This window comes from Orycteropus afer, unplaced genomic scaffold (assembly GCF_000298275.1).
Source record: "Orycteropus afer afer isolate SDZICR_OR568_19922 unplaced genomic scaffold, OryAfe1.0 scaffold00424, whole genome shotgun sequence".
NCBI lineage: Eukaryota > Metazoa > Chordata > Mammalia > Tubulidentata > Orycteropodidae > Orycteropus > Orycteropus afer.
Window position 1 is genome coordinate 1,149,679 of NW_006922011.1, and position 8,661 is coordinate 1,158,339.

Consider the following 8,661-nt stretch of genomic DNA (forward strand, 5'->3'; position numbering starts at 1 on the left):
ATTTTCACACAAATTCTTCTGCTAGTTGGGGTTTAGTCCACTTCTGTATCCTTCCCTTCAAGGCTCAGGGGTCCAAGATTATATTCTGTGTCTGTGTTAATTGGTTTCCCTTTTCTTTGTTGAAGAGGGTCTGTGCAGTCTTTCTGCCTAGTCTGCCATCTTCAAAACAACTGTTTTTTTTATAAAATGTCTTAAGTATCAGGTCACCAATATTGTGTGAAAGCCCATCTTACTCTTCCCACTTATCTGCTGCATCATATTTGGTGCAGGTACACTCCTAGGACAGCCATATCTCAATTAAAACCATGGAAATTATTTTCCAGATCTAAAATACCCATTTTAAGGATAACAGGAAGCAAAGAAGAGCTAACTGTAATAGAGGTTTTAGTGCTTATCCCTGTAATTGAATGAGCAAAAATCTCCCTAGATTATTTTCCACCTTTAAGACCTTCAAATTCTTCTAAATTAGTTCATTTAGACGTTTCCTATTACAATTAATGCAGCCATCTTAAAGATTTTTCCCATAGGGAAGCAGTTTGTTTATTCCTTACTGGTTCTAGATGGGATCCCAGTGGACCTATTACTCACCCTTCCATTCGGGTCTTCCAAAATGATGAACTCCATAAACGATATATGAATGATATGAAAATGTAAAGAATATTAGAATGTAAATGTTTATTCAAACATTATTAGAACTTTGAGGCAGAGATCATAGTGTTTGGACAGAGATCCATAGTTGGTGCAGAATTCATTTTGAGGAGCTAAAGAGTAGGTGCAGATAGAGAAAGAAGAGAAATGGCGTAAATCCTTATCTTTTATAGTGTGATCTTTCTATACCACGTATTTTCCTGTGGACTTTTTTCTTAGTGACTGTTAAGATAATAGACCACAACATTATAAAAAGGGAAGGTTAGGAGGTTAACATGTGCTTAAAATAAGAAAGTAAATTGAAACATAAGACTGCCTTCAATGATGAGCCTCTTCATTTTCTCCATTTTGTAATTCCATGATCCTAATCAGCTGCTTCAATTTTAGATGAAGAAGTCCCTCCATTTTTGGAGAAACACTAGTTACCGTGATGATTGCCGTGTCCTGTCAATTCTACTTTCTAACCAGTAAAACAAAACAAAAGTTGCCATCAAATCTATTCTGATTCAAGGGGCCACACATGTGTCGGGTTAGAATTGTGGCCATCGAATTTGCAATGGCTAGTTTTTCAGAAGTACATCACCAAGCCTTTCTTCTAAATTGTCTTAAGGTGGACTCTAACCTCCAGCCTTTCAAGTAACAGCTTAGCATATTAATCATTTGCACCATCCAGGGAGTCTTCTACTTTCTCAATATCCTCCAGGCCCATGGTTCTCATTCCATCCCTTCTGTTCCTGCATTAGTTTTTGCTGTTATAATTTCCTACTTACTTGACCTCAGTATTCCTTCTGAGTGCCCTATCCATTTTGTCATTCTCAGAAGCACTGTTAAATCACCCTTCTAAAACGTAAGTTTGGATATACCACATTCCTTTGAAAAATCTATCATAGAAACTCCAATGCTTTGAGAATATAGGTCAAATTCTGTAACAAGGCATCTAAGGTCCTTCATAATCTGGCCCCTGCAGTGTCTTCCTGCCCCACCATGAGTGTTATGTTTAATGTCATACTTGTTTTCCCAAATACTATGCCTCACAGATTTGCTAACATTTTCTCCAGGACTTTAAGGTCCTTTGACTAGCATGCATCCTTTTCCCCCTTTTAACTTTGCTGAATCCTCTTTGTTCCTAGCAATTCAACTCCAAATTATCTCTTCCTGGATGTGTTTTATACACTTTTCCAACCAGTTTCTCTCTCTCATTAGGCCGTGTTAGGAGCCTCTCACCTGGTTTTCTAACACCTGGTGCTTACCTCTCATACTACATTGCATTTGATGATTTCTTAAAACAGAAGAGCCTTTTTCACAGATTCTCTATCTGCTCCTAAAAATCCTTTTTCAACCAAACTCCCTCATCAGCTATTTCCTGAAACTTCCTGGGAATGCAGAGGAACTAACTAGGGATACACCGGGTTGATCCAGAAGCTTCTGAAGTTGGACAGTGAGGGCTCACCTCCTGTCTAGTTGCTGTCATTGTACCAGCAACCATACATTAAAAAAACAAAACAACTTTTACATAGGCAGTGAGAACCATGGGAAATCCCTAAAACTATATATCTAACATTAATCCTAAAAATCTCCTTTATGCATCAGTTAGGAAATGTTTGCTCTCAAGAATATGGGAGAATTTTTTTTTTTTAAAATATTGAACTCAGTTTCATATGATTAAACTTAGATTCATATGATTCTATGCCTAAATTGAAGGTGGAATCTTTAGCTTCTGGTAGCTTGTTCATTTGAGAACATTAACCAATCACTCTATCATTTTAGTAAGTTTCAAATGTTGGTCACAGGAAAAATCCTAAGTGAAGAGAGACTCTTTCTGTATTTCTGTATGTAGGATTTCCGAATATGGCTGTTATATCCATTAATTCTTTAATGAATGGATTCTTTTATTACATGTCAGCTATGTGTCAGACATAGACTGATTCAGATTCTTTTTTTTTTTTTTTTTTTATTAGGATTTGGGTGAAGATTTACAGAGTAAATTCACTTTTCATACAGCAGTTCACATATACTTTGTCTCATGTCATTGACCAAAATTTACAATGCAGCAGCTCCCCTCCCACTTCCTCCCCATAGTTACCTCCTCCCAGTGTCCATCCCTTCATACTCTTCGAGAGGCCCATTGTCTGCCAACCCTGAATATGATCTTGGATACACTCTCCATTTAGACATACATAATTGTTTAGCTTGTTCACCCATCTATCCGTCCCTATACCCATGTTTGCTTTCATTGACAACTCAGTATTGTATTTACAAAGGGGTTCATATTTGTTTGTACTGCCCATGTAACTCTCTCTGTCTTTCTCATCCTCAATGCTGCCATATTGATCACTCACATTTGGTACATTGCCCTTCTCTTCACCCAAATCAATATTTATCTCTATCTATCTAACAGCATTCCCTCCCCTCCCCTCCCACCCCTGGTAACCAACAAAGAAAATGTCCTCCAATATATAAACCTTTCCTTAACTTTCACAATAATGGACTAATACAATATTTGTCCTTTTGTGACTGACTTATTTCGCTCAGCATAATGTCCTCCAAGTTCATCCACGTTATGCGGTGTTTTGCAGATTCTACATTATTCTTTAGCATTGCATAGTATTCATTGTGTGTATGTACCATAGTTTGGTTATCCATTCCTCAGTTGTTGGACATCTAGGTTGTTTCCAAGTTTTGGCTATTGTAAATAGTGCTGCGATGAACATCGGCGTGCATATATCTGTTCTTGTTATGGCTCTCACTTCTTTAGGGTATATACCTAGTAATGGGATGGCTGGGTCAAATGGTATTTGTATTTCCAACTTTTGAAGGAATCGCCATACTGCTTTCCACAATGGTTGTACCATTTTACAGTCCCACCAGCAGTGTATGAGAGTCCCAATCTCTCCACAACCTCGCCAGCATTTGTTATTTTCTGTCTTGTTGAACTTTGCTACTAGTGCTGGAGCAAGATGGTATCTCGTTGTTTTGATTTGCATCTCTCTAATAGCTAATGATCGTGAGCATTTCTTCATCTGATTCAGATTCTTGGATGAGAAAATAAAGTGAACATAGTTCTTTTGTGCAGTGGGTGAAAGAGAGGTATGCAGGAATGACAGTTGCCTTTCTGTTTTTAAGATGGGGAATGTTTGAATATGTTTATAGATCAAGGGGTCTGAGTTCCTAAAGTATCTGCTATAAAAAGGGTAATTTGTATAATAACATTAAAGGCTCCACTATAAAGGGGGTGATTTGTCTAATAACATTTCAGATAGGCCAGAGGTAGATGAGAGTAGCTTGGAGACTGGAAGCTCAGAGAACGAGAGGCTAGAGGAGCTCCTATTTTTACCCTGATGTAGGAGGTAAAGTCTTGCTAAAAAGTAAATTGAAATGGAAGTTAAGTAGAGGATTCCATGATTTGTAAGGGTTGCTGTGGGAAACCAATCGAGAACTAGTGAAAGATTTCCTGAGCAGCCCTGTAGGCCTGCTGGGGATTGGAAGTGGTACCAATGAGAGATGTGTATACACAGCACACACACATACACACACACACAATTTTTTTTTTTTTTTTTTTAATTTCCCCTAGCAATGCTTGGCCTCTGATTCTGATTCACAGTGACCCCCATTAGGTTTTGAAGGCAGTAATTCTTTATGGAAGTAGGTTGCCCCATTTTCCTTCCATGGAACAGCTGGTGGGTTTGAACTGCCAGCCTTCTGGTTAGCAGTCAAATGCCATAGGCACTATGCCACCAGAGCTCCTTCTGTATAGGGGTACAGAAGGAAAATATTTATACTGATCCTGAGAATCATCAAAACAAGTATAGAGAAATTGAGAGTGATAAACCAAAATAATTGAAACAATGGACCCATGGAATCCAGTCTAGATAGGAAAAGAAATGAGACAGGGACTCTACACCAAATGGGGAAGAGTGAGGGGGATATAAGGTCTCTGTGATGTTGAAGATTGGATATTGTGACAATAGGGAAAGAAAATTCTGGAAGGATAGGAAATAGTGTAATTTGAAGTTTAAGGACAGAAAAGCGTGGGTCTGAAAGTGGCACACAAGAACTATGACAATGCTAGAATTGCTTCCTAGGCCTGTGATAGGTGTGGCATGGTGTGGAAGAATGAGAAAATTATGTTTGAGTAATTGGCCAGGGAATAATTTTCTTGGGAGAACCAGAACTCTTTGCTACTTATGCCTCAAATATTTTAGGCTCTGGTGTGATATCCTCAAGATGGAGGAGAGGAACATGTAAATGTTCATCAGTGATTAAGTTCTCTTTTCTTTATATTTTCTCTAATAATGATTTGTAGTTGTAAGAACTGAGCTTTTGCTGCCCCCCCCCCCAACATAGATGTTCATTGCCTTGTACCTGCATTTTTATATGGATTAGGTCACTACTTTCCAAAGTAGGGTGCATATGGTTGACCATACAACCACACTTGTGAGTGTGCTTTAGTGAAACATAATGTGTGATTGTTTAGTGGACCTATGCTTATATTAAGGAACCCTAGTGGCACAATGATTAAGTGCTTGGCTGCTAACCAAAAGGAAGAAAAGACCTGGCAACCTGCTTCTGTAAAGACTACAGCCCAGAAAACTCTATGGGGCAGTTCTACTCTGTCATATAGAGTTGTTGTGAGTGAGAGTTGACTCAGTAGCACACAGCAACAACGTGTTTATCTGTTTCAACTTAACCATTTCTCACAAATTGGACACTTGGCTTGAAAAGATTTCTGCAAGAAATAGTATTTTTTGTGGATAGTACTAAAGGTGCGAGCACGAGTGAACCAACAAAACAATTAATTGCAGAGCCATACTCATTTATTTTTATCAGCCACATTATCTAATAAAATGGTGACTGCCTAATTTATACTGACAAACTCAAAATTATTGAAAAAAGTAGTTAAAATATAGTCTTACCTTTTACTATTGTTAACAGTGAGCCTTGCCCCTAGTACGTAGTGTGCCTTGAGATGTTTACTAATGAAAAAATGATAACCAACAAGACATTGTAAGCAACCAGAACACAAAGACAAACTTGTGATTTTTTCAGCACTGTTTAAGTCATTTGATGCTCAATTATTTTATGATTTTTACTAATGATATTTAGAACTCTTTATAAAATTTCTTATTCAATAGCAAAAAACCTTTGGGAAACACATGTTCTTCCTGCCACAGTAAAACTGGCTGAAATGATACAGGGTCAGATATTTCATGCATTTTTTTTTGTTAGCAAATATTGTTAAAAAGAACATAGAAAACATTGCTGAAGAGTTCAAGAAAAAGGTGGGGAAAAAAAAAAGAAAAGAACCCTGCAGTTAGGAAGTTTGCTATATACTAAGTTGAAAGAGGGAGCTCTGGTAGCATAGTGCCTAAGGCACTTGACTGCTAACCAGAAGACTGGCGGTTCAAACCCACCAGCCACTGCTCCGAAGGAAGGTTGGGCAATCTACTTCCATAGTGATACTGCCTCGGAAATCCAAGGAGGGGTCACTATGAGTCAGGTCTGACTCCACGGCTCATAACAACAACAAGCTGAAAGAAGATACTTGTAGTATTTCTAATATTTGCTCAAGTTAGGATATTTGTTAGATTCTGTTTTGATAAGAGAATAAACAATTAGGTTTTTCAATATCCATTAAAGGAAAGATGTGCCAGAGAAGATATATCTACAGTAGAACCAACTTATTTACTAAAACAATGTTTGTTTGTTTGTTTTAATTTTTTATTGTTTGGAAAAACTGTGTAAGAATGAGCACTGATGCAGTGGCTGCTTTTTCTGTAAGTATAAGGTAATGGAGGTAGCTCACATATGGAATTAGAGATTGCATCAAGAGTCAGGCTAATACAGGCAAGGAGCTGAAACGAAAATTACACAAAGTAATACCATTGTAAGTAATTTTATAGAAACATGGCTTTTAAAATTATTAGTATCTTTGCAGAACTTTGTACTGAGATGGAAGTGAATATATTTATTGTTCATACAATACAGAATTTTGCTTATTTTCTTGGGACTAAAAGTATAAGTGTCCTTGAACTTAAAGGTGAATTATGCATTTTTCTTTTTACAAAAATACAGCTGTTCAAATTTTCTTAACCTTTTTCTTCCCTAATGATAAATAGCTATCAGTAGCATGCAGCCTAGCACATATTTTAAAAAAATCTATTGATTTAAGGTAAAGATGGCATTTTAACTGAATGAGAAAGTAACTGCTTTTTGAAAGAAATTTTTGCTATGGGGAGATGATTTTGAAAACAGACATTTGGAAATGTTTCTGTTGTTACGTGATTTTCTTGCCAAAAACAATGTCACCTGTGAAAACGCCCTTTTACATATGCTTACAATACTTGGAAACAGTTCCCCTAAGTTTTGAATGCATTTAATAAAAATGTATAATTGTAATACTTTCTAATTAGCTTAGTAAACTGATTGATATCAGGAACAATAATAATTTACCAAATAAATTTTGATAAAAACTTTTGCATAATGGGTAGATGGGCTAGGACAGTATCCTGATTTAGTTAAGTTAAAGATACTTCTTCCTTTTGGATCTAGTGCCTTTGTGAGATATATTTTTAGTTACAATGGTCTTCAAAACCAAGTATCAAAATTAACTGGATGGAACTGACTTGATGGCAGTTAACAACAACAGAACCAAATGTTGGAACTGCCAAACCATGAAGAATTAAACTAATGAAGCCTAGTCGTTCGCCTTGATCTTGTTAAAATATTAATATTTTTAGTAAAATCAAAAGTTGTGGGTTTTTTTTCCATTTTGTTAAGAATATACACAGCAAAACATACACCAATTTAATCATTTCTACATGTATAATTCACTGACATCGATTACATTTTTTGAGTTGTGCATCCATTCTTACCCTCCTTTTCTGAGTTTTTCCTCTCCCATTAACGTAAACTCACTGCCCCATAAGGTTTGTATCTAATCTTTCGAGTTTCTGTTGTCAATTTGATATAGATAGTTCTTAAAATAGCATAATGCTCAAGACAGATGATTTTTACTAGTTAAGCCGGACTATTATTTGGTCTTAAGGAGACTTCAAGGCATATATTTAATTTAAAGTTGAAAGATTATTTCAGAGCAATAATTTCAGGGGTTCTTCCACCTTCCATGGCTCCACAAAATGTGGATTCTGTAAGAATTTAAAGTTCTGTTCTGAATTCTCCCTCTTTTGATTAGAATTTTTCTATAGAATCTTTAATCAAAATATTCCGTAATAGTGGCCAGGCACCATCCATTTCTTCTGGACTCATGGTAGAGGAGGCTATTGTTCATGGAGGCACTTAGCCACACATTCCATATCTTCCTCCTATTCCTTATTTTCCGTCTTCCTCTGTTGCTGCAGGGAAATAGAGACCAATTGTTTTGCCTTGAATGGCTCTTTTCAAACTTTTAAGACCCCAGGCACTATGCAGTGAACTAGGAGGTAGAACTGCAGACACACTAAACATATTATCAGGTCAATTAAACTTGGCCCATGAAACTATGACCCTAAACCTCCAAACCAGTGAACCACACTAATCCCATGAGGTATTTGGTTGTACATAAGCAGCCTCAGCAGCTGTTCTCTCTCTCTCTCTTTTATGTCTATTGTGTAACATTTGGCAATTCAACTTTTCACAGGTGTACAACTTATTGACAACAACTGTGATTATCGGCTGTGCAACCTACCGCTATAGAATGTGATTTTTCCATTATTGTTAACCCTTCCTTTTCTCCCTTCCTCTCACCTGTGGCAATCATTAATAAGTTTTGATTTATATTCATTTGCCTTTTCTTATCTTTTTGTATAAGTGAGCTTGTCAATATTTGTCTATTATGATTGATTTGTTTTTCTCAGTGTAATGTCTTTTTTTTTTTTTTTTTACTTTCTATTGTGGTTTGGGTGAAAGTTGTTTTCCATTCAACAGTTCATGCACATCTTATTTCATGACATTGATTGCAATCCCACAATGTAAGAGTTTTCTTCCTCCTTCCTTCCTGTGATTACCTTTTCTCTG

General features: G+C 36.6%; 1 pseudogene; it reads left to right on the forward strand.

Moving 5' to 3' along the window:
• LOC122151389 overlaps positions 1-8,340 on the forward strand; it is a 37,421-nt pseudogene extending 29,081 nt beyond the window's left edge.
• Positions 8,341-8,661: the final 321 nt, after the last annotated feature.